We start from the raw sequence: 26,433 nt of genomic DNA on the forward strand, positions 1-26,433 counted from the left end.
AAAAAATATATATATATATATATAAGAAACGGTAAAGGAAAGAGAATGAATGAACTGTTGGTATAAAAGAATTACAGGACATGTAAAACCGAGATTTAAGAAAAAATCCTGAACTCGAACAGACAATCATTTTTAGACATGGGTTTGCTGAATTTAAGCAGCTTGTAACTCCTTGCCGACTGTATATGTTCAGTTTGCCAGTGGTCCTTTGAGGCTTTTTTTTCTGTTTTTTTGTGTTTGGTTAACCATGACTTGCTGAAAGTGACACCGTTAGCCAAATGGAGGCTGAGGAGCTTGTAACCCGGAGCACAGGAACAGCGTTGTTAACAGCTCCTCTCCTCGTTGCCTGTGCAGAGAACAGAACGTGTGCCTTCAGCGAGGTGGCTCTGTTTGTATGGGAGAGCCTAGGCTGTAGAGCAGAAAGCACCTCGTACATATGGGATGTGGGCTCCCCATTACATAATAGGGCAATATAATGGTGCAGCTGTACTAACCTACCGCTGAGGTTAGCTTCTATATCTGTAGTTTGTTCTTTACGTCCAGTATGTTATATTAATATGACTGTTGGTACCTAATTGCCCTCGACTACTGTGTATGCATTTGAGCAGTCCTTAAAGAAAATTGTATTTTAGATTTTTTCACAACAGCATTTGGTTTGTAGTCTGTTAAAGTAAGAAATTAAATTGTGACTACCTGATTTGTTCACTTATGTGCAACTGCTGAGTCAGTGTGTAGGTTACAGTAAAAGATTGTGGACTTATTTTCTATGTATTCAAAATGTACATTTGCTTTACTTTCCTTGGAACTAAATAGATTCTAAGTTTTTTGATGGGTGGTGGATTTATTCCATTCTGTGCTACTGCTGGAAGAAGTTGAATTGTATAACCATGTAATTTGTTTAATCACTAGTCATAATCTGGAAAACGGGCAAGGTCTGTAGTCTGCATTGCAGTTCTCCAGTGGTGGAGGTGGCACTTTTTACTATTGTGTGTCATTGCTAAAATAAACTGAAATGCATAACTAAGCATAGTAATATTTGGCATGTATTCAGTTACCCAAGTCTACTGTTTTTTTTTTTTGGGGGGGGGGGTCTTGCTACTTTGTGACTTATTGTTGGAAACGGAATGAACTGTGTAATAGTGAATGGTGTTCCTTTCGTTTACCCAGTCAGACATGCCTATCCCGAATGCAGTTCTGTTTATGGCAGTGAGTATTTTAAGTGTTATTCCTGGAATCCTCTTTTGCAGTGCGCTACTTTGAACTCTTCTTATATTTGGTCAGTAAAACACTTCTATTGTACAAGTGGCGATATCCTCATTAGTGTTGTGGGTATTTTGGCCTTTGTGTGCAGCCTTCAGGTGGTGGCATAAACTGGCTGAGGTACATTATTGTGAGCACTGCTTTTGGGGCTGTTACATCACAGTACTACATAAGTTAATAGGTTCATGGGTACTTACTTGGCTGTTGATCTGTGAGAATCTTAAGAAGCCTAGCCTTACATTCTCATAGCAGTTTTTAGCCCTTGTATTGTACATACAAGTATCGCAGAGGCCAGACAAGGGTATTTTGGGACATATGCATGTTTCTCCTATCCACGAGAAACGGATGCTAAATCGAGGGTGAATTTGCAGTGGGCATTTCTGCCATTTGTGTGCTGCTGAAAATGTCATAGTGTATTACATTGACTAGTGTTTCTTGCATTTGAATTGCAGAACATTTGTGTTCCGGGTGTTGTGATAACTGGGAGTAGGGAAGTTACTGCCTTCATGTTTTATATTTGGAAAAGCTAAACTAAATTAATTTTAGCATTTTTTACTGCATTTTGGCATTTAAACACTAATACTGGGAAGGGGATGACAAGGGGGTTACAAGTCTGTTGGTGTTGGAAGCAATATAGCTCGCTATGTTGTATGTGACTGACTGTTTAGTTAAGTTACTTTTCTCAGAGCTGATCTTACAATGATGCAGATTCATGAGTTTCAGTTCGTTTGGCCAGGTTAGTTGATGCCTGCGACCTCACTTTGCTTTGGAGTCATTAACTGCCCCTGCCTTTAAATTTGTCAGTAGACCACTCTATTAAGTCTTGGTAAATATCTTTGAAGGCATTCCTAATGCAACTTGTACTGACATTATGGATAGTTTGTATCGCATACTTATTTTATGGTAGCCTTCATTAAAAAAAAGCCCTTTTTAGACTACTCAAGTGCCCGTCTTGCCCTCTGAACCCCCCCCCCCTGCATTCAGCAGCTTCAGCACCCCTGAGTGTTCTCTACTGTTGTCATAATTTTAACCCTTACATGGTAAAATTAACTACTTCAAATAACCCAAACAAAACCTGCTTAGAAAATGTTTGGTTTGTCTACCCTCTATAGAGGGCAGAAGTGTGAAAGCTTGTTATAATGTAGAGTAGCTAAATAGTTTTTTGCATGCTGGTAGTTAGCCCTGGCACCTTTTACAAACAATGGCTTGTGCTGCTTTTAAGATGCATCATCAGTCATACAGCAAGTGCTTTTCTTGTAATCCTTTTGTATTTTTCTTTATTTGAATCATGCTTTGCTGTAGACTGATTGTAGCGATTAGTATGCATTTGATTTCAGCAGTCTGACAATAGACTGTAAAGTGTTCCTTGGCATCTTAAGAGACCTGCTGTTGTAATCCTGTGGTCCGCTACTCTGACTGATGGGGAGCAGCTGGCAGGCAAATGCCTGTCTCTTCATGTGCTGAGTGTACCTCTGAAACATTTGCCTCAAGTTAAGCACAAGCTTTACACAGAGACAAATACAGTATGTTGAATCAAATTGTTAAAGATCGTCAGTTTTATGTATCTAGAAAGGTGATGGGATGAATGCAAGATGTAGTTTTTTTAGCAATTCTGTCCTGATCATTTAATAAATACTTAGTGTATAAAATCACCTACATAATCAGAATATGTTTATGAATGCTGGAGTAAATGTCTGTAGCAAAGTCAGACATGATCTTGAAAATTTGATATAAGCAAGTAGCAAGCAGCTACGTCAAATGCAGTAAAACAGATGGCCAAGGCTTATTGTTAACACCTCTGAGTCATACTGCCCTTTTCCAAACTGAAAGGAAGATTCCTAAGAAGAAAACCTTTCTTCAATGACTGCATTCTTGCTAGCAATTTTCCACGCAGTGAGGTGAAGCTCTTACACCTTTTGGTTATAGCACTTGAAATGTATTTTATCAGCTTGTGATAACATACTGTTAATTTTAGAATCTTCGATTTGTTACTTGAAATAGTAGTGGCACCCTGGATTGCATTGTTTTGGACTGGGGGGCTGTATTCAACAGAAGATTTAACGGAAATGGTGACCGGTGAAAAAAGGGGATGAAAAGGAAGGGAACAGGTACACCACCATGACATTCTGTTAATGCATTTCTGTTCCAGGGCTAGCCTTGTTCCTCGTTGTGAATGTAGAGATTGCATTTTATATTTTTCCTACTCTTTGCTTGTTGGTAGTGGAATGGGAGGGGCATGTGCCCCCCTTAAATGAAAATAACAAAAACAAATGCCTTTTATGTCCGGCATTATTGCTGCTTTGCATTCTGTTTATGACAGTGAAGATCTCGTCCCTCTTTTACTCTACACCACTGTCCTTTCCTCATAAGACAGGACAGGACTGAAGTTGTCCTATTCTAGTCATCATTCCTTGCACCGTAAAGGGCACATTACCCTTCTTCCTGTCATTGTGCATTTGTTGTTTTATTATTTATTTATTTATTCCAGTTTGCTGACCGGGGAGGTCCACTGGACTCGAGAGTCCGTTTTCAGTGGTGGCCCGGGGAGAAAAGCTCCATATAACAAGTTACAAATAATGTTTACATTGATGAGCTTTGAAGGTTTGCATAACAAGTTACATAACATATAGAATTTTTCACATTGCTAAGTTACTTAAGTTGAAATAAAAGAAAGATTCTTTTACCTTGCATATACAGTATGTAGTTGTAAAAAAGTTTTATAGCAGGATGGGTGGTAGATAGAGAAGGAATCAAATACTAAGTAGTTAAGAAGATTACAAGTAGTTATGAAGGAGAGGAAGAGAGACATAAGAGTGAGCGGCTGGGAGGAGATTGGTTATAACTTATAGTAAGAATATAAGAGAGAGGTTTGAAGGGAAAGGAAGTTAGCCAGGAGAGAAGGAAGGGGGGAGGTTGGGAGGTATGGTGTGAGGAGTGCAGTTACATATTCTGTGAAGAAGCAGGTAGGAGTGTAATAGTCTTTTGAAGGTGTTTAGGTTGTCACAAGCTCTGAGTGGAGGGCAGGGCATTCCATTTTTTAGCTAGGGTGAAGGAGAGTAGAAGCTGACCAGCAGGACGCTTTGGTTTGTAGATGGAGATGAGGTTTTGGTGAGTGGATCTAAGGGGTCTTGGAGGGCTATAAGGTTGGAGGATATTAGATAAAGCAGGGCAGCTGGTGGGTTGATATAGTAATTTATGGGCTGAGACTAACTGGAGGAAGTGTAGTTGATTGGGGAGTTCTAGCCAGTTTATAGTTAGTAGGGAGGAGCAGTGGTGGGAGGAGGCTTTAGCATGAGATTTTAGTTGCTACATTCTTTGACAAATTTGCAGGCTGTCTTGAAGGATAATTGTAAACCAGTGAATTCTGCAGTGGTAATTCATCTTTCATAGTGGGTGGCACAGTGCTGCAGCAGTTAGTGTTGTCGCCTCACAGCAAGATGTTCTCTGGTTTGATTCTTGACAGGGGTGCTTTCTATGCGGAGTCTGCATATTCTCTCTGTTTGCATGGGTTTCCTTCAGGTGTTCCAGTTTCTTCCCAAGACATGCTGCAGGTGATTTCAACACTCTGAATTGGCCCTAGGTGTGTGGCTGTGTGTGTGTGTCTGCATGTGTGTGTCTGCGTGCCTTCTGAGAAAGGATGGTCACTGGGCTGGCAACTCGACGCAATAAAACTCTGCTGCCACTTGTTCTGCAGACCAGTGATCCATTGCGGTGACCCCTAACAGGAGCAGCTGAAAGGAGAATAATAATTAATCTTGTATAGCAGCATAGCATTTTCTGAAGCAAATTGCAACTAATGTCATCGGTGCCATGACCTAGAGGGATAAAGCTCTAACTTTGGCCCAGGCATCCAGGTTCTGTTAACGCCTCTGCTGGCTAAGGGGATGGGCATGCCTGTTCCTGGGGGGGGGGATTCTTCTTGGCACTCCCTGAGAGGGGGGGTAGCCCTAGGCCAGCTTATGAATGTAGGAGAGGAGGGAGGGACAAAACTAGGGTAAGGTTATAACTGAAAAAAATTATTTTCCCTCTCAGAAGCATTTGCTGGCAACCCCCCCTCCCCCGACACCCTTAACTTACACATCAGCTCCATCCTGGCACTGGAAGTTAGTCCGGGGATTGAAGGAGGAGGAGCTGGCAGATCCAGTGATGGATGGTGGGGGGATGTATTGGGGTAGGACTGCAAGAAGTAAAGCAGTGTGGGAGGGGGACTAAAAGAAAATTACAACCCATGTTATTGACTGTAGTCTTTGTAGGTTCTCATACTTTGTGGTACCATAGAACTGCTTCAGACATTGGATTTGGGGTTCCTTCAGTGAAAATTACAGAATTTTCTTTTGCTTTTAAGCATTTTACAAGAGGCATATTTATTAACATTTTGTGTGAAAGCATAGTCCCTAGGTGAAGCTTATCTTTTTGAGAGCTACCACTTGACCCATATTTTACTGTTTTGTTTTTTTGTACATGCATTTGACATTGTGTAGCTCTTGTAGGTAGGACCTCTTTTTCTTAGAGAAAAGCATGGACAGAATTAGAAAAAAAAAATTTAGAGAGTGACTTAATTGTTTTACTTAGGTGTGTGTTTCCTTTAGCTCATTGAAAACATTCCCAAGTTTCCAGTTTAGTTTTATGACACCTCTCTAATATTGTGCTCTTTGGAATGTTACTGTAATTCCACAGTTTCTCTTTCTTGTGCATCTTACTTTGAACAGTGATTTAGTAAGATCTGGACTACAGACAGTTTGCCATCTTTTTGCATCACTTGACCCACCAGCTCATCTACCAGTTGGCACAATTATTCCTTCCCTCTCTGGCAGTGGAAGACACGAAAAGGGGGAGGGAGATTAGAGCCGGGGACAGGGGCTGACATCCTGTGAAAAGTTTGAGGTTTTTCATGTACTCTTTAACAGACCATGCCCCTTCTCCTCCCCATGCCAGCTGGCAGATGTGGTGCAATGCCTAACTGTGCAGAGCTACTGACACGTGCATGCTTTTGCACACTTGTAATGTTTATTTACAGTGTATTTTTTTCCTAGCCTGTCCCAATCCCCAAAGTTCCTGTACATTAGAGTGTAGTACTGAGACCCCTTCTAGGTGGCACACCTGCAGCAGGACTTGACCAACCCCTCCAACAACACACATGCACAATGGGGAGCCAACCTGTGGCACTGTCACCTCAAACCTGCATTATCCAAGGTTCAATAAGGGATTCACTCCAGCCTATTGCAAGTACTTATTCACAGTACAGCAGTATGCGCATTTCATGTAATTGTTTCACCTTTACAAAAGATGCAAGTTGTTTAAATTTTAATTTAGTTTTGTAAGTTTTGGTTGTGTTCTTAAGTGAATCTTTTTCCCTTTCTGCATCAGTACGTCATGTATATATTGACATTATGATTTTAATTACCAGCTCAAGGGTTTTCCTTTTCCTATATTGCTTCCTGTCATGTAGGACAAAAATGTATCTGAAATTTTACAGATGCAAATTTTGTTTCCTTTCTTTTATTAAACGGTCAAAATTCATTATTTTTGGATGTGTTGTACTGGGCCTGTAAAACCCAGGGTTGCTGTCATCATATACATTACTTTGGGAACTTGGTGGTAGGTCTAACCTGCACTAACATTCTTGTAGTATCAGACATGATTTGATTAACCCAAATAATGCAGAGCTGTTGCACAGCACATAGAACAAGGTCTGTGCATGCTGCCTTCGCTTGCTTGTATTCTCAAGGGCAGAGTTGGGTAATGATAGGCTCTGTATGTTGTCGCTGCTTGTAAGCAGCGTTGCCAGGGAATCTGCAGTTGCCAGGAATCTGTTACAACTGGTTGGACCAGCTGCTGATTGACTGTAGCTGCTACACATTGAATACGTTCCTTCACAGCAGTAAGGATTTCAGTTGTCATCTGTTGGTGTATCTCGAGTGCCGCTCTTTCTGAATGAAGTCTGTTGTACAGAAGGCCTGCAGATTTTTCACAACTGCTAGTGTAGTGTGGGATATTCTTTAGTGAACTGTTTACTTGCTTTCCCTTGAAAGCTCCATGTTGACCTCTTAACATGAAAACCGCCCTTTGGGACATATAGTACCTGATGTATTTTTACTGTGGCAGTCAGGTTGTTGGTGCAGCTCTGAAATGATTTAGTATTACAGGTTAACGTGGCAAGTATTAATAAAATGAGACGCATCACTTCATGCCACAGCAGGTTGTTAGTATTAATGAGTAGCAGAATGCACTTACCTGCACCACTGAATGCCACAACAGTTGGTGTGTGATTACTAGGTTAGTGCATTCTTACTGATTTGTCCATGAACAAAAGGAATGGAGCTCCTATTTTAAGTGATTTTACTAATGTTTAGCTAGTTTGTGTGTACATTTAAGCACATTCTTGCATCACAAGTGGTTGAGAATACAGTAGGACTTGCCACACCCAGCTGTAATGCACATAACTCCAGTCTGTGATGCTGTTGTTTTTAAGAAGTTAAAAACTGTTTACATTTAGGAATGATAAAATGTCTCTCTCTGTCTTTATATATACATAATATAAACCAAATGTTAAAACTACAAGAAAGACCCAGCAAAGCTAGTCTCTTCTCTGTTTTAATACCTTTAAATCTTAAACTTTTTGTAGTGGAGGCCCAAAATTACCTCCTAAGAACAGTGGTATGTCCTTAACAGGTAATTTGCATGCATCTTATGAGCATTCACTACAGGAAATTTAAGGTATTAGGTAGTGAAGAGCTTTCATGAAATTTTGGTGTCTGCAGTTGTGTGTGACTTTATGTACACTATTGGCATGTCCTCATCAGTTTATATATTATCTTGGCAGATCATCAGAGCTAGTGAAATTCTCTTAAACCAGCTATATTTATACTGCTTGGTAACAAAAAAAAAAAAAAAAAGGAAAGAAAAAACAGAGCAGACTTTGACAGTAGCCCACACACATACCCCTCTTAACCTAAAACTGTATTTACTTTAATAAACAACTGTAATGTAAAATTAAAACAAAGCAGAAGCTCATAACCACATTTTTCATTAACAATGTAAAGAAAAAACACAATTTTACTCACTGCATGCAAAAAATCCACAAACTCTTGCCCAAAACACTGCACATACAAATTGTTTCTTGTAAATGAAATTCGTTCTTATTAAAAATGAAAACGTTGAAAGAATAAAAAATAAATTGCTGATCACTACAATGTAAAAATAACCACCCACGCACATTTTTCTCATTTAGTCCCCAAGAAACAACATTGCCTGTCTAAATCAACCACTGGAAACTAAATTATTTAGAATTATTTATAAAGAAGACTTTCACAGCTAATGCTGTTGAGGCCTTTTTTTTATTTTTTTTTTTTTTAAGAAATGAGCCAAATTCCGCAACAGTTTCTTATTGGTGATCTGTGAGTTTGAAACGCACTGCACTGTTCCTCAAGGATTTTAAGTCAGAGTTCTGGGAGTCATCATCTCCCAGAGTTCTAAAAAGATGGCAGGTACCGAGGCCTTTAAAGTGCGATGCAGCAGTCATGCTAATGGAATGGGGGATTATTAATGATATAGGAAAAATCAAGTGTTGTGAGGCCAAAGGAAATGTGGATTACTGAAGAGTGCATGGGGAGTTTTGATGTGGCTTTTGTGGACAGGTTCATATGTGGATTTTAAGTCATAGTTGCAAGTTATTTATAACTGTTACCACCGGTCAAAAAAGGGGTGTAATCAACAGGTGTGAATTCTTGGTTGCTTTAAGATTTTTGGGTGGAAGTTTTCGTATGATGCCATATGGATGGCAGAGAAATGTGCGGCTGGCCTGAAGAGTACATTTGGTTATGTGTGAGTTCAGCAATCCCTTCACGCCCAAAAATAGAGCCCGTTGTATTCTTGCAGACCAGTCGGCTGCTATTTAAATTAGTAGCTGGGCTGTTTGACTGTGGAGTGGCTTGCTTGGATTTATGCAGCTAGCCAGATGTCTCTTGGCCAGCACTTCATGACTTCTAGAACAGATGCAGGGAAATTGGATAGTAATGTTAAGCAGAGTACAGTCACTCATATGTGTTGTGTGAATAATATAAACTCCCATCAGATTTGCAACTCAACACAATCTCAGTATCATAATTTCATATATTCCTGTCCTAGATAAGAAAATTCCGGAAAACCTGGAACTCGTTCTATCCTTCTCACTCTGCACTCTGAAGATGCCTAAATTGCGTGATGCTCATTGACCGTTTCATTTTAATTGAGGTCAATGATTCTAGGTTTGAGAAATGTAGGTATTTATTTTAACTAATGGCAGAAATTGCCACACAAAACGGTCAATGAACAGCCATGCATTTCCTGCATAATGTAAATGAGATACTGTCATACTCAAAACCCAAGTCTTCTAGCTCATTTGGACACGTACCTTGTGTAACTTCACTTTACACAAACACACATACAAAGACACTGTGTACAAGTCTCAGGGAAGTGAGATTAATACTTGTGTTACTAAATCTCCCTTAAACTGAAAACTAAATGTAATGAAAACAAACCCTCCTATAGGGACTCTGATTAGACACACTGACCGTACAGTTGCATATTGGATAAGGAGAGTCAGCATCCTGCCACCCTGGAGCTAAGTTTAGGGGCGTCACAGAGGCCATTTGGTGCACCCAGGGTTCTTTTAATGATTCGACTTTAATTGTGCATGTTAGAGTGTCACTGGATGCCTCACACTTTCCTTAGAATACAGGAGGATATGGATAACCTTGTGGATGCCCTTTCCTGGGTCGTTTAGTGGGAGCCTTCTTCACTGAAGATGGCACCTTACTAGTTGGATTTAGATTTGTGATGTCACTCCAGGAGGATTCAGTACCTCTCCTTTTAGTAGGAAATGTGTGGGAACTGGACCTTTGTTGCAGGAGGTGGGCTACACGTCTTCTCAGAAGGAGTTGCAGTATCAACTAGGCTATTTTTTCCCCTTCCCTGTGCATTTTTATGTAGGATCAAAGTAATCGACAAATTAAGGTTCCTAGAAGCTTATTTTCCCTTTGTCTCAAAGATATAGTTTAAAGACATGTGCTGCTTTCCACAAATAACTGTAACAACAGAAAAAAACAGGGATGAAACCTCCTACAGAGAAAAATGAACTCCAAATGAACAAACTGCAGAAATAGCAAACAAGGTTAAGGCTGACACTTCTGTTAAAAAAAAATGATTTATTCCACAAATATCTGGTATAACTCTTTGTACTTGGTGTAATCCACTGAGCAAGGACGTGGTATATCCATTTATAGAATCCTTTTTTGTTTTTAAATGGCCTGGTCCTGTGGTATAGAGGATTAAAGTCCTTACTACTGCCCCAATTACCAAGTTTGAGTAGTAGCTTGGACACATTTTTGAGCCAAGTTGAAAAAGATGAGAGTGAGTGACTGGTGGTGGTCTGCTTATCATGGGGGGGGAGGGTTAGTGGTTCTAGTCAGCTGATCACTGCCCTGCAAATGGATATTTTTGTAGTACTGAAATGGGCAGGAATGCTAGTGTGTGCTTGGCAGTTCCAAGCTGGTGATAGTAGCCCTTGCAACTTGTGGGTGGAAGCATATGAACATGAAAGAGGTAGAATACCCTTCTGTGATGCAGGAGTTTGCATCTACCACCAGGGGTTGCGTTAAGATCTTGGTAGAAATGCCATTATTCCCAGGATACTGATGAGACAGAAAACAACATTTATAGCTACTTGGATGATGGCCTTCTCTGTTAACTGTTACCCCTCTGCTAGGAATACTATGTATGTGGAAATGTATGGGTTCAAGACAATTTGGGGGAGGCCTAATTGGTTGGCAGACATGAATGTAAAGCAAAAAAAAAAAGCTTTCAAAAGCATCGGTATGGAAACGGATTATGAGAATGAAAATGTAAGAACCAGGTTGCAATAAACAGTGCAATGTGCAGCTTTGTAATGTGTTATCACACCCCCTATACATCACCAGAAGGTGACCACTTTCTAAGATACTTTTTCTGCTTAATGACTTAAATTATCCCTCCATTAACTTGGAAAGCTATGCCTCAGCCTGTTAATTGAGTTCAAAGACTGCTAGTCTTCATAAATATTAACAATCTCGAATAGTCAGTAAAAATACTAACTTGGGTACAGACATGCCGGATGTCACCTAGACAAATCCTACCAGCTGTGCTAAACTACACATTTCTTGCCCTCTTTTTACAGTGATCACACTGCTGTGGTATTCCTCATATATGTCAAATCAAACTTCATAAAGAAATAAAACACCTCATTTCAGTTAATTGGCACTGTATATTATTCCCCCTAACAATGTACTGGTAAAATGTTTGTCCCTCTACGGCACTTTAACAGATTTACAGTAGACAGTTCTCATTATTCAGCCACCTTTTCAGTTAACAGGCCAGTGGGGTTGAGAAGTTCTTGCAGGCTGTTCCTATATGTCTTGACTAGCTCAAGCTTTATAATCATCTTCAGACTTACCTCTGAAGTCTAGTAGGAAGAATATATGCAAGGGGAAGCACATGGACTGTCATCCACCCAAGTTGGTGAGGTAGTGTTGGAAGCTTTCAGAATGATGATCAGCCCAAAGTCATGAATAATCAGTAGCAGCAGGGGTACTGAAGTAGTCTTTTGGAGGTGCAGCATTCTGAGCCCACCAGGCCTTGCCCATCTATCCAGATCAGAGTGCAGTTGGACTGTTTCTCCAACTGCAAGTATATCTGACCATATGGCAGGATGACTAGATAAGGACAGTTATATCCAATGGCTATTCATTTCCCTTACACACCTTTCCCTAGTCCCGCTGTCTTCCCTCGACAGACGTCTCACCCTTTCAGAAAACTGTGACAAGAGAAGAGGTCTTCAATTTCCTAACCAGACTTTTCTGTATCATTTCACCTCAGTACCCAGGATGTTCAAATGTATGCCTCTAGATAGGTACGAGGCTATTGGCCCTAGTTGGCAAAAAAAGACATTGAAGGTGTTTCCTTAAATAGACAGTTGTCTGCTTGTTGCTCCCACACTGAACAGGTTGATTTTGGCTCAGAAGTCTATCCTGAGTCTGTTACTGCCTCTGGAAATTGGAGGGAACACTGCATAATCTCAGTTAGAGCCTCTCAAAAGCTGACTTTTATAGGTTGCACCCTGGACACACTTTACTGCAGAGCGCATCTTCCTTTGGACAGGTTCCTTCCATTATACAACTTATCTCAAATTATTTATTGTCAGACAGTTACAGCTCTGCTGTGTTTTAAAAATAAATCTCTGTCTATTAAGCTGGGTAGTAAACTTGCTAAAAGACCATGTGAGTAACAGGGGCCTCATTAAAAAGTCTGAAAGTAACTAGTATTGAAACCCTGTCTTTTCGATGTTGACTTTTCTGGCTTCTAGGCAGGGAGCCAGGACATCTAAATTTGCAGATGATTCTAAACTAGGAGTCACAAATTCCCCTCTGATACCTGAATTGTCCAGCAAAAACTGTCCCTCATAAACTTAGTGTACTGAAAATGAGCTAAAATTAAATGCTAAAAATGCAGCGTTATCCTATTTGGCAGACATCCCGTCCTCTCAGCATACTGTATTGTCATACTGTATTGCCAGTATACCACTGCAAAATCAAATGTAGTTCAGAATCTTGGAACTTGGGGTTGATAAGTCCCTATCTTTTGAGCATCTTGTGACAGCAGTGGTCAGGAACAGCTACAGCTGGTTACCAAGGGAGTATCCAGTTAAGGTCATCATTCCTTTATAGTTGTCATTGATTAGGCCGTTTATGGAGTCCCAATGCCCCCCTTCAGGGTGTACCTTACTAGACGTGTCAAAAAAACTAGAAAGACTACAGAGGTCCCTAAGAAGATCACCAGCTTAAAGACCTAGAGCTACCGGGAGGGGCTGGAAGGCACTGCCCCTTTATTCAGTATCTTGCAGACTTTTGAGGTGAGAGTTCTGCCTATCCTACTGTCATTGGAGGCCCAGTTGTCCTTTATCTTTTGTATCTTCATAATTGTAATACTTCAGCTGACACCAAAAACAGGGATGTAAATTTTCACCAACCGATAAAGTTGTTTCTCATCATGTTTTGCTCATCACACAATTCCTTCTCCCAACTATAGAACAGACTTTCATTGCAGGTTAAGCACTGTGTTTCACTAGCATCCTTCAGACAGAACCTGGATGACTGGATGGGTTCCCACAAATTTTCACCATGATTGACTGGCATAGCCCTCCATGAAAAAAGGGGGTATGGCCGGGGGGGTGGGTACTGGCAAGCCATATATGGTCCTAAGATTGTCACTCTAAAATCTCTCTGAATTTATTCCCGAGAGTCCACAAAAGATGGACCACATTCCAGTCTAACATCCCGGTAAACAAAACATAAATAACAGTCGAACGGCAGCGTCTGTGTACATGGCTCCCTTTGGCATTATGTGCTTGAGAGCTATTCAGAGGACTTAAAAGAGCATATTCTCATTTAGCATATCCTGCGAGATATAACATTGAGATTTTCAGGGCTTGCAAGTTGCAGCTTAGTGACTTCATACTCCAAACTCAATTCTGAGCATTCCATTCCAGTTTCAAACTCCTGTAGTGGCAGTCGCTGTGAGCAATTCTGCCATATGAGGAGGACATCATCAAGGGCAGTGTCTCCATGGTTTATGGTCACAGTCAAAGACCAGTTTGCACATTAGTTTTCTGAAGATGACACCAGTTGTGCTGCCACTACAGGCGTTGTAAGACTCCCTGTCTTACATTGTCATAGCCAGTCATAATAACAGTGTAGTAGTGGTGTGATATATTAACAAGTGGACGAACTTCCTCCTTTTCCCAACTGTTGAGAAGCTGTGGGAATAGGGAAGCCTGTATTGTAACAGTTGGTCTCAGTTGCTGCTTATCAATGCCTTGTGAATAGTCTCTCAGCCAGTTTCTGTGGAAGCTATTCCTTTACAGGGGGAAGACTTGCTGTGATGTATTTTGCATCGCCAACGGTCACCAAGTGCAACAACTTTTCAGTCGTTGTTCTTTTGCAGAAAATATTCTAAAGATGCTGTCACCCAGACGTGGCCCCCAGCACTCCTTTACACTTTCTGTAATCCCCCTTTAGTCTTAATTTGTGTAGACAGCAGAATAAATCCAAAGTCAACTTCATTTTTGGCATTGAAAGTATATTTCCACTGCACAGGCCGTATCTTCTGGGAAAAAAAACACCTCCACCGCACAGGCCTTATCTGGAAAAAACACCTCTACATCTAAAGCTGTTCAGATCCTTCCCTTACCAGTTTTTTTCAAGAAATCCTCTTAACTGTACATTTCCTTTGTCTAACCACATAATTTCTTCAGTTCCAGAAAATGGCCAGGCATTCTCCATTCCACAAGAGCATAGTCTAAATATTCTCCTCTACTCAGAGGAGTAATACTGAAAGCATGCACAAGAGTAAGTGGACCATATCTTGCAGTATGGGCCACTTCAGATGTTTTTATGCCATTTTACAGCTACAGTTTTAGAAGTGTTTAGACTGGTTTTCTCAGGTGTTTGACACAGGATTAAGTTCCTTCTTTAAGATGCACTTGTCTGCCATTTCATGTTTTTATCAAGTTCTGACTCTTTGGGGTTAGCATTTTTTTGAGTATGGAATGCCTGTTTGAGAGGTACTTTCCTTGCTTAACCTCCTAAGGATCCTGTTCCTTCATAGGATTTGTACTTTTTTTTTTTTTTGAGAGAAATTGACGTTTCCTCATTTTTAAGCAGCAGGTTCATAGGTAGGTACTAGGCTATCGGCCCAAGGGCCTACGTAAGCCTAGCCAGCAAGGTACCATAGCTTACGCCACCCAAGAACGTTATTTTCCTGTGCCACTGTCCAGCAGAGACACAAACGTGATCCCTGGGGTGTATTTCCTATTTCCCATCCACTCATTAAGATTTTTCTTGGAGTGCCAATGAAGAACTTTGCTTGACATAGATGGGTAGCTTGTTCTAGAGTATAGGAAGTCTCTGGGACAGGAATCTATCCCTCCAGCGTGTCCTGTTTATTGTGGTGACAAGGTTTAGGTCCCTAGAGCATGTAGCTTGGAGGGATTGGGATTTCTTTAGGTGTAGCATGTCCAACAGCTCTGGGTTTGACACAGCTTTATATGTTAGGCAGAGATCACCTCTGAGTAGGCGATATGCTACAGAGTAAAGCTGGAGTTTTTTGAGGCGGTCAGTGTAGGGCATTTGTTTGAGGCCAGTAATCCTCTTTGTGAGGTACTTCTGTGGCCTTTCCAGCTGCTGCAGATGTCTTGTTGAGGTACATTCCAAAAGGGGCATTGTACTGCATAATGGCTCTAATGAGTGTCGAGTAGAGGGGAACGATGGTTGAGAACCCTTTTATGATGAGGTGTGCCACGTAGAAGGACTTCCTGACTACTGTGGCGATGTGGCTATCAAAGGAGAGACTACTGTCCACCTGGGTCCCAAGGTCTCTTATCACGCATTCGGTGCTACAGAATTGAAGTGTTCGCCATGGAAAGCGCACTTTCTAATGGATGTTACTTTCTCATTTGGTTTAACAACTTGCGTTTAGTTTTTTCAAATCATTTAGATACAGGCAAATAGTTACTGTATTGTAGGGTTATTCACCCTCCGCTCAGATGTTGTGTGTACTGAACCAGATCATTAAGGAACGATTCACAAATGTTTAATTCTTCTAACAATAATTTGAGATGTGAAGGTACTTTATTTAAATGGCTGACAGATTGTTTTGAATTCCCATATGAACAGTACAGTAAAAGTAAAACTTTTCTCTTTGGTGTCTAGAGCTCATTTTAGCAGGGCAGTGGCTACATTTCAAGTCGAGAATGGATCCTTATAAAGTAATTGTAGAGCAATTGTGTGAGCTTCATTGAATATGTTCAGTGTGTTTTATAAGCTGTTGGTGATCTCAAGAGCCTGGTCTTGTTTTGAGGCCACGGTTTCCTTAGTTATGACCCTATGAAGGTGATCCCTCACGAGGATAAGTTTCTTATTGGATAGAAAAGTTGTGTGCTTACCGTAACATTACATCTAGATGAACAGGTCCATCCTAGTCAACAAATCCTCCCTTCTTCCTCTTTACTTGTGGTGACGTGGTCGAAAGGTCTTTTAGTGCTGCTTTTCTGATGTGGAGAGGTCACACTTTGCAGTGCAAAGAACCTTGTGGGGCTTGGCATAATGGTAAAGGCCTTCACATCAGAGACGCAAGGTACAGTGTTTGATTCTAGCGTCTGGTCACTGTCTGGTTATTGGCCAGGCTTGTAACAACCTGCAGACTGATTGCCTAGTATTTACCTATGAGCCTATTATGGGTAAAATGGGAGGTAACAGTAGCATGATAGTTTTAAATGCTGTTTTGCCTAACACGCACGTAAAGATGTTAGGCCAACTGTTGGTGAGGATGATTCATTTTATCCAATTCTAAAATTAGCATGTCAAAATAACGACAAATGTATGAACACACAGAATTTGTAGTAACAAACATTTCCAGTAACCCATTTGTACTTTGATTTTATAACTTATTAGCAATGTGTCTGTAGTATTTAATTATAATGTTTTGTAATTCGGGCATAGATTAAGCTTTATTTTATGTATACTACTATTTTGCCCCAAATTTTGTTTAATTTAGATATTACAGCTGTAAGGGGACGATCCCAGTATGTGTTTGCTTTGGTCCTTTCTGTTTTACGTGTTGTAGAGTGCTTTCTGAGCATGCTGCAGCTTTCATTGAGGGATGCATAGAACAAGTGTAAGTGACCACTTTCTGGCAAAGTTCACCTCAGATTGCTGCTGTACTCCCAACCAGCTAATACCTCTTGAGTCATTGAGCCTGTGCATTTTATCTGCAGTTGTTTCTGCAGTGAAGACCTTAAGTGTTTCAAATATTCTGTGACCTGACTTTCAGTAGTGCTGCAGAAAGTATTCGAGTGAAATAAATGGTTCTAACAGTCACTCATCAGCAATTGCAAAATGCCAGAAGCCAACGCAGTAACTTTTGAGTTATTGAGTCCCCCTTTCTGACAACATAATATCATTGGTGTTTCAACTTTCCTAGTGTAAGTGATGAAAAATTACATGACAGAATTGTTTCATCTTCATCAGTAACTCATACTGCTCAGATGTCTCCTCACATAAGGCAGCAAATCCAAACAAGGTATATATAGCAATTTGTTCAAGGTATTTAAAAAATGCAGCACAAAGTAAATGTATTTACCTCATCTTCACATAATGAAAGACCTCACCTTTCTTTCACAAGATTTCTAAATATGACTATAGTAAAAGTTATTAGAAGCCAAGTGCAATTGTTTAGAGTTCCATACAGGAATTAAAAGAAGATTATGACTGGATCATAAGGTGATTTGGGGTGTAATCGATGACTGTGTAAACACAGTGGGTGTGACGCTCCCAAGAAAAGAGCTCAGGCTGAATTTAGAACACCCGGGGACTGTGCCTTTTAAAAATCATGGGAAAAATTCAGAGATTTCATTCTGTGAAAAATGCAATTTCATTTTTTTTTAAATCAAAGTTCAGTGTTGCACTGCATTTCTGGATTGCAATACAAAGTTTTTCTTTCTTGCATTAAGCAGAGAGCCAATTACAGACAAAACAGAGCAGTGGCTAGGTAAATTAATTAGTGTACCCTGCCTTGGGCAGAGCCCACATATATGCACTCCTCCCTAACTGAACTTCAGGAGCAAAAATAAATCCATTGCTACAGCTCACTTTACATTACTGGCATTCATTCATTCATTCATTCAGGGCGGCCACGGTGGTGCAGTGGTTAGCATTGTCGCCTCACAGCAAGGGGTTCTCTGGTTCGATCCTCGGCTGGGGTGCCTTCTGTGCAGAGTCTGCATGTCCTCCCTGTGGTCGCGTGGGTTTCCTCCGGGTGCTCCGGTTTCCTCCCACATCCCAAAGACATGCTGCAGGTGGATTGGACACACTGAATTGGCCCTAGGTGTGAGTGTGTGTGTGCCTTCTGTGGAAGGTTGGGCGCCGGGCTGGCAACTCGATACTGTAAAACTCCACTGCCAATCATGAGCGAACAGGTGATCTGCTGTGGCGACCCCTAACCGGGAAAAGCCGAAAGAAGAAGAAGATTCATTCGTTCTGCGTTTGTACTGAATAAGTATGGGCAGTGCTAATTTTGCTCTTCTGCCCATTTATCATTGCTAACTGCACCCCAAAAATAGCTTGCTCCCAGGGCAGCTGCTTTGTTTGCTGAAGCATTGTAAAAGACGCATAAAAAAAAAAAAAAAAATTACATACAAAGCATCACAATAGCTTTGCTGCACTATTGAAGTCTAGGTAAATACAAAATTATTGGTGTGCTTATGGGAGAGCATCCATTTAATTACACACCCAGAGTGAGACATAGAGTGAGTCACACAGTCGAATAGTCGCACACAAGTCATAGCATCTGAGCATCACCACCTGAGGCACAAAAACATGGGGGTTAAATGTCAAACCAGCAGATATGCTTTTAAGCACAAATGTATCTGAAGTGTTGTAGAACTGACCTGAAAAATACCCACTTGCTCATTTGGACTTGAAGCATACTGTTCACAAAGCTGGTAGAATTAGATCTGCACACCAAGCGCCTAAACCAAGAAGTTAACATGTAGTCCATACAGGTGATGCTGACTGAGTACTTCTAAATCCTTACCAAGGTATAGTAAAGGTACTCTTGAAAAGACACACTTTGATTTTAAGGAAGCTCACTCAAATGTCTTCATAATCCAAAACACCCATAGACATATCTGGTACAGCTTGCATAGCCAGGAGTAAGCATCAATTCAGAGTAAATTTGTGCATGTTATAAATGGTTACGCAAAAACTTAAAACTGCACTTGTAACACGGCACTAGTAACACATTGAAAGTCCTTTGTTCAGTCAGGCACAACGGAGTAGTGGTCCTCTTATTTGGTCAGAAAGTGGCCAGAGGGACAAACTTGAATGGTCATTTCATATGCCAGAGGTGTAGCTTCGCTGGCCAGGTTCTACTTGGACTATTTTCTGTTACTCTGAGTACTGGGGACTAGCACTTCTTTATCCCCACCAGCCAGCATGCAGTGGTATTCATAGGAGGTGGATATGATGGGAGGGGCATTACTCCCCTTTTAAAAAGTTTAAAATACTGTAACTAGATACTAATGTGCTAGTGTGGTCACGTTGTGCCTCTGTTTCTTTGCTGAAGAATTCTAGACCAATCCAAAAATGATGGGGGGGGGGGGGTTAAATGGGCAAAGTCAGGGGCAGGTTTTAAGTACTGCTCTTATAAACTTAGAAAGTTGCTAGGAAAACAGGGTTTGCATTAGCTTGCACTTTCTGAAAGATACGAAGTTTGAAACGTCAATATTTGTTTAGTGACTCCAGTCCTTAGTGATTTGCCAGAAAACCACACATTTTATGAGGAGTAGACCAAGAATTTTGTTGTTGTGTCTTTCGGCTTTTCCCGGTTAGGGGTTGCCACAGTGGAACTCCGGTCCGCTAATGAGTGGTAGTTGATTTTTACGTGCCGAGTTACCAGCCCTGATGCACAACCTTCAACGAAGGTACGCCCATTCACGAGGAGTAGACCAAGATTATGAGGCAAAATTCTAGACATTCTGCAAAACTGTGGATGTTTGAGAGAGTTTATGCTTAAGTGGTATTAAACACACACACGCATGCGGGCACACACACACACACACACACACACACACACACACACACACACACACACACACACACACAGTAGCTTTGCTACATATGCATGTTACTAACACAGAAGTACTTGGTCCATAACTATAGAGAGTCTTGGGCACTATAGCGTATACTAGACAAAAGTAAACAAAAAATTTGATTCTGAAGAACTATGGATAAAATAAAATGTTTTTCTTAAATCTATTCTCATTGTAACAGTACAGTAAATGTATAGAGACCCTGGGGCTTTCAGCAGTCAGGTACTGACAGATATTCACAGGGGCGTATTGTTTTTTCATTTCACACTATAAAGAATCACATTCTAGACTGTGGTACTTTTCTGCTGCCTTCCTTCCTAGGACTTCATTAAAAATGAGGATTTCCCAGGAGAACATTCTTGGTCAGTAAATATAAGTATATGGAAAGTTATTTGTACTTCCTGCTTTGATATTGCATGCCATGTGCTTGGGGAGTGCTCACAATATGTAGAATAACTGCATTCAGGATTAGAGACAAAGTTCTTGCCCTATATTCAAGGCAGTGAATAGGCAGGGGACAGGATACTGCCGTCTTGGGGATGCTAAGAGCAAGGTTTGTTACAAGGCTGAAGAAAAGTCTTGACCACCTAGAGAGCAGCTCTGTTTTCTGGGGGGTAGGAGGGAATTTAATCTTTACTTTATGTATCAGTTTTCTGGAGTGATGATTTAAGTGCAGCTGCTTTTAGGGGAAAGCAGCAGGTGTGAAGTGCTCGTTGATCCAGTCTGACCTTGCTTTCATTCTCAAGATGAGTGAAAAGGAACAGTGTACATGCTCAGCTTGCCTGAAATGATGGTGGCACTGTTCTGTTGCATTTGTGGAAGCAAGCTTGCTAAAGACGTCTGTTTCATCGTGACCTTCCTGATTGGCTTTTAGGTCCACATTCCATGAAAGAGAGAGGGTCTTTCAGTTATGGCTGTAGGGAAGGGGGGTTGGGTGTATAATCACCCACCAACATTGTGGCAGGAATGGGGGATTTGAATGTTTTGTACATTCTTAATTTACCTTCTGGAAGGGAGGAAGAAATGCAAAATATATATATATATATAATTTTTTTTTTTTTTGGGTGTGCGTGCTCACATATGTCAGTACAGTGTATGTACATATGCGTTTGTTTGTGTTAATTACTGGAACAAACTTTGATGGCTGTCGTGGCTTCCTTCCCAAGTACTTGTAGGTGCATATCAAAATTTTGTGTATAATCTTATGCTAACATGCATCTTAGATTCCCACAATGTCAAGTGCCATTAAACCGGCAGGCTTTGCTATCAAAGTGCATCTGTATTGTTAAAATGCATTCATGCTGCCAGTTTTATTAGCATATTGAGATAAACCTGACTATGAGTGAGGTTAACCCCATTTGATTCGTGTATGGGCTGTAATATGTGTGGCAAAAGAGGGCCATCATATGCCACACTGCATCATAGGAGGGATGACAACACTGGGGAGTGCATTTGGCTCTCCAGGCCAGGAATGTGGTAGCCTTTCATAGTAGGCGCATAGAGCTGTGCAAGTGAATGAGGAGGGACTGTAGTCCCAAAATGACATGGGTAATTACAGTCCAGATTTGGCAGAAATAATGCCTTTTTAAAGCACCTTCATGAAATCTGGTGCCTTAAAGCTCTAATCTCATGCTACAGCATAACAGCAGCCACCACAAAGCATAATCAGAAACATTTCCACAGACACTCCATTGTGTGTGTGTCTCTCTCTCACACACACACACACACACACACACACGCACACACAGAGTATAATAAGAGTTGGATGCCTTGACAGTTTTTAAAGCTGTTCATTCTTCAGACAGATATTTTGCTTCTGCCCATTAGCAGTGTGGCTGCACACATTCCAAGTAATTATATTCATATCTGTTTCTGATCATAACTACTTTGTGTTCTGGATTTTCCACTTGAGGTGAATTTCTTGACTTCCATGTCTTGAACATATAACAGGCTGGATTATGATCAGAGACCTGGCCGTAATCCCCTACATTGCATTTAATCGCTGCTGTAGGCATGTACACTGTTTTACTATCTTACCTACAGCATGTTTTAAATATGAAACTGTTGTTTATAATAAACATTATAATTTATTGAGTGTGTCCTCTATAAAGCTGAAGTGAAGTCCTCTTATCAAACTAGTATTCTTCAGAAGAATGTCTTTGTTCATGGGAGTGTGTGTCATTTTACTCCACCTACACTCTGTTACTTTGCGACACTGCGGCTGCAGATGCAGGACTTCTTTCCATGCCTGTACTTTGTTTTTTTTTTTTTTTGGTTATATAGAGATGCAACAGAAATTTGTGTTTGGTAGTCGGATACCATGTTATTGCTGAATTAGTCATTCAGATGTTGCCCCCAGCAGCTTTTGTACACTTCATGATCAGTTGTTGCCATCTGTCTGCAAATATAAAAAAACTCGCCTAAAAAATCGACACCAAATGTTAAAATCCTACTACCATGGTTTTTAAAATGATGGACTAAGATTTGTTCTGGTCTTCCTGTGTTGGTAGTATTGCACTGTTTTCTACTTTTTGCGAGAATCACCTTCCATGTTTGTATTGTTAAAATGTCGATCTTAGCAGACTTGTCAGGAGCCTAAAATGGCTTATATCAGTGGAAAAACTTTGTTTTTGGCAAATTGATTGATGATCAGAATGTTGTCACTGGACAGTTGCTGCTTTGTTATAATGATGGTTAGACTTGGAGTAGATTGAGAAGGTGAGTGTTTTGTTTTTACTTTCTCGCTCTTCTCCAAGTTTCTGCAGTGTGAGTTGGTGGGTGTTTGTGTGTGTGTGTATATATGTATTGGTTTGTCAGATGATCAAGTTTTTGAAACTTACTTCATGTGGTCGAGACCATATGTTCAACTTTCCGAAAACACTGAAGCATTTTTGTGGAGATTGTGGTACAGTGGATATTGTAGTATCCTGACTCCTAGTAATGTACATCTAGATGAACAGGTCTACCCCCATCAACAAATCCTTCCTTCTTCCTCTGTTTGTTGGTGACGTGGTTTAAAGGTCTTTAGTGCTGCTTTTCTGAAGTGGAGAGGGCACACTTCGCAGTGCAAAGAATCTTGTGAGGCTTGTATGTCATTTTCACTTTTATTTTGTAGTGCATGGAAAAAGACAAATTAGACAAGGTCTTCTACAACCAGAGACCTGATCTTAACAACTGAAGCAGGGGGTGCTTACCACTTGTTAAGACTGGATATCGTGTTAGGTAGTTAAATCTACTGGTACTGACCAGAAAATTACAGTGGCAGAATAAAAAACTGATTTGCTTCTGCCTGCTGTCTGTACCAGTAATGTGTCCCAGACTTTTTCTTACATAACAGAATGTCTTAACTATCTTTCTGACAGCACTTGCTAAATGCTTTACTGCTTTGAAAACCAGCAAAACACTTGTCGATATTTTTACCCTGGAACTGGTAGTTCATGGAACAGATAAAAGATCCATGAACTAGAAAGAATTATGATTGTGTGTCTGATCATACCCTTTTGTGTGTTCTCGGCATGATGCCAAGATTCTCCATTTGACTGATATTGAGGTGTTTAACCACAGGAAATGCTGTAAGTAATACAAATGCCAAAACTCCACAGCAGTGCAGAAAAGAAAGCCAGTAAAGGTCCATACACCGGTAGGCAAAGACAAAGCCAAGCCAAACCAATGTGTTATAAAGTTTAATCCAAAATATCAACACCAAATAAGCGCTTTTGTTTCACCCACGGAAACTTAATCAGAATAGTGTATTGTCACAAATAAACTTAAAATAATGATTGATTGTTTTAACAGTTTGTTTGTGACAATACACCATTCTGATGAAGTTTCCGTGGGTGAAGCGAAAGCGCTTATTTGGTGTGGATATTTTATATTAAACTTTATAACATATTGATATTGAGGTGTATTTCTCGGCATCCTTGTCTGGAACAGAAAATAAGCTGGTTATAGTTATCGACCCGCTAATAATCCTGTATATTTATAGGTTATAATGATATACAGCAGTTGATTTTAACTCGAGTGTTAAATCACTTCAGGGCTGTTGCATCGTTTAGTAGTTCTCCAGACTTGGCTAGTAAGAAATAGCAAGATTTCCTGTCCCCCTGCAGGATTACATATGACCACCAGATTTCCTGTCCTCCTGAAGGATTATGTATGACCACCAGATCTGTTTGTTTTAACTTAAGTAGCCAACTTTAACAAGTGTAACAAAGTATATAACCAAATTTGTGCTTACTATTTATCTGATGAGCTGTATGATTTTATTTTTAATACTTTTCCAGCTTTAAGAAGTATGTATTAATTCTGGTTGTCTTTGCATGGTGTCAACATAATTGTAACCAGATATTTTCTTTTCAGGCTTCCACCATAAATGGACACTACCATCTGGACATAATTCGTTAATGTAAGTAGACACATAAATGTAAGACATTTAATTAGTATGAGTTGCAGTTTGTTTTTAATGCTGTTACTTATTTTTTGTGTGTGCTGCTGTGTTAGTAAGCATATGACTTTTTAAGTACAGTTGTCGATTGGTACTGTATAGGACCACATTGTAGTGTGTTCACTGAGATTTGTGTTTGAGTCACAATTACAGGGTTTGTATAAGTCAGATGGAATTATGTGGATGTTAAGTGGCCAGCAAGAGTGTGTGTGTATTACTTCATTGAAGATTGTATAGTACCCCCTGCAAGGCAGCACAATGAACATTGCAAGATAAGTGCCATCTTGTGAGGCTAAGTATTTTGGTTACTGTAACTTAGTGTTTTGTTGCAGTATTTTTTTTTACCTTGTATACTGTAGCTTGTGATGCTTCCAGCACTTGCCTGTATTTTCCTTTTATTGGTGCTTGTTTTATAACGTCAAGTTTAAAAGCTTTTCATATTATGCAACAGCATTCTGAAATAAGCTGTGTCTTGTTAGAGCTGTATAATTTAAATGTAAGCTTTTCATGTTTTGTTGCATCACTTGTAGCCTGCATACCCAGTATGCCCAGAGCTTGTAAGTAAGCTAGGTGACAAGCTGCTTGCTACTATTACGTTGCCATACACAAAGTACTTCAACGTTTTAGTCGTGACAGCAAGTGCAGCAATATCGATTCATTTCTGAATGTCAGTACTGCACTCCTGCAACATTGGTACCTGCAAATCCTGCCTCCTAACACCTTGCACCTGGGGCAGTCGCACCATCCCAAGCTATGCCTGTATGCTTACATGCTGGCATGCTAGCATTATCTGTATTATTTTTGAGGACCCCTTCTGAGGACATAGCTGACACAATGAGCAGCCATACTGGAGTGTTGCACCATTATGTTTACTAACCTGTTTTAATACAAAGTTTCCCAACTAGCATATGTTGTATTGCATCACTTGATTGTTTGAGATGACCAAGTTACATATACATGAATCTTTATTTAAAGTGAGTATGAATGCATGTATATTATGTATGACACCAGAAGCAGCATACATAAGCAGAGGCTCATATGCTTGTCACTACTGTACAAATTGTGGCGTTGACTGCGTAGCCAAGTGCAAATATCCATTAAAATTGATGATTCCCTGTGGAACACACAGATCCTAGAGCAAGCTGTGTATTGTTTGCAGTATCAGAAGAGTTGTTAGGGATGCATGAACACAAGTACTGCATTTTTAGGCAGACTTGGATTTTCATAGCATGTGTGTTTTGGGGACGAAGGCTGCTTTATACCAGATGATGTGTGCGCTGTGTAATTTATTGTATTCCACCACTGAATGCTAAAAGTTGCATTTTGAATATTTTAAAATGCATGATATGTATTATATGGTAAACCCCAAATGTTAATTTCTTAACTTTTAATGGTTTTATTCTAAAATTCAGAGTAAAGTTGTGAAGGTACAAATGATGGTTTGTTGCACAACTGTGAGGTTTGTCCATGTGTATCCACAGTTCACATAGCAGCTTTGAACACCTGTCTCTTGCACCATTCAGAGATGCTTGGATTTACATTTTTCTTGTCTTTATTGTTTATAATTTATGGGGTCAAAAAAGAAAATAAGCATCCTCTTGATTGTAATAGAGTGGCTGACAAGTCAAGATCTGTGAAAAAATCAAAAATAGGAGATTAAAACAGTAGTTAAAATATGTAATTGTATAAAATATGTCCCAGGATTCCCAGTCCTCTTTTCTTGATGTACTGAAAAAATATTAGGGTTCAACCAAACACCCTAATAATGGGCGATTTCAACTACCCCACCATTAACTGGGAAAACTACTCGTGTACCAAATCCTTCACACAATGCTTTCTGGAATTCATAGACTCCAGTGCCCTGGATCAACTTATCCACATCCCCACCAGGGGCAACAGTATCCTAGACCTAGTCCATTACCAACACAAGTGACCGGTGATCCACACCTGAAGTCAACTCCTCGTTGGTCCGATCTGACCATAAGCTAATCACCCTTGATATCCACATTCC

At 40.3% G+C, this 26,433-nt stretch overlaps 1 protein-coding gene across 2 annotated transcripts in view; it reads left to right on the forward strand.

Annotated features, from left to right (window-relative positions):
- BAHD1 (bromo adjacent homology domain containing 1) overlaps nt 1–26,433 on the forward strand; it is a 790,414-nt gene that overhangs the window by 273,704 nt on the left and 490,277 nt on the right. For both annotated transcript variants that reach the window (XM_044074179.1, XM_044074177.1), the window contains exon 2: nt 24,338–24,383. The gene's annotated coding sequence lies outside the window, so the exon portion shown is untranslated. The remainder of the gene's footprint in view (nt 1–24,337; nt 24,384–26,433) is intronic.

The sequence above is a fragment of the Protopterus annectens genome, chromosome 6.part0 (assembly GCF_019279795.1).
Source record: "Protopterus annectens isolate FY-2018-M chromosome 6.part0, PAN1.0, whole genome shotgun sequence".
NCBI classification, from domain to species: domain Eukaryota; kingdom Metazoa; phylum Chordata; order Ceratodontiformes; family Protopteridae; genus Protopterus; species Protopterus annectens.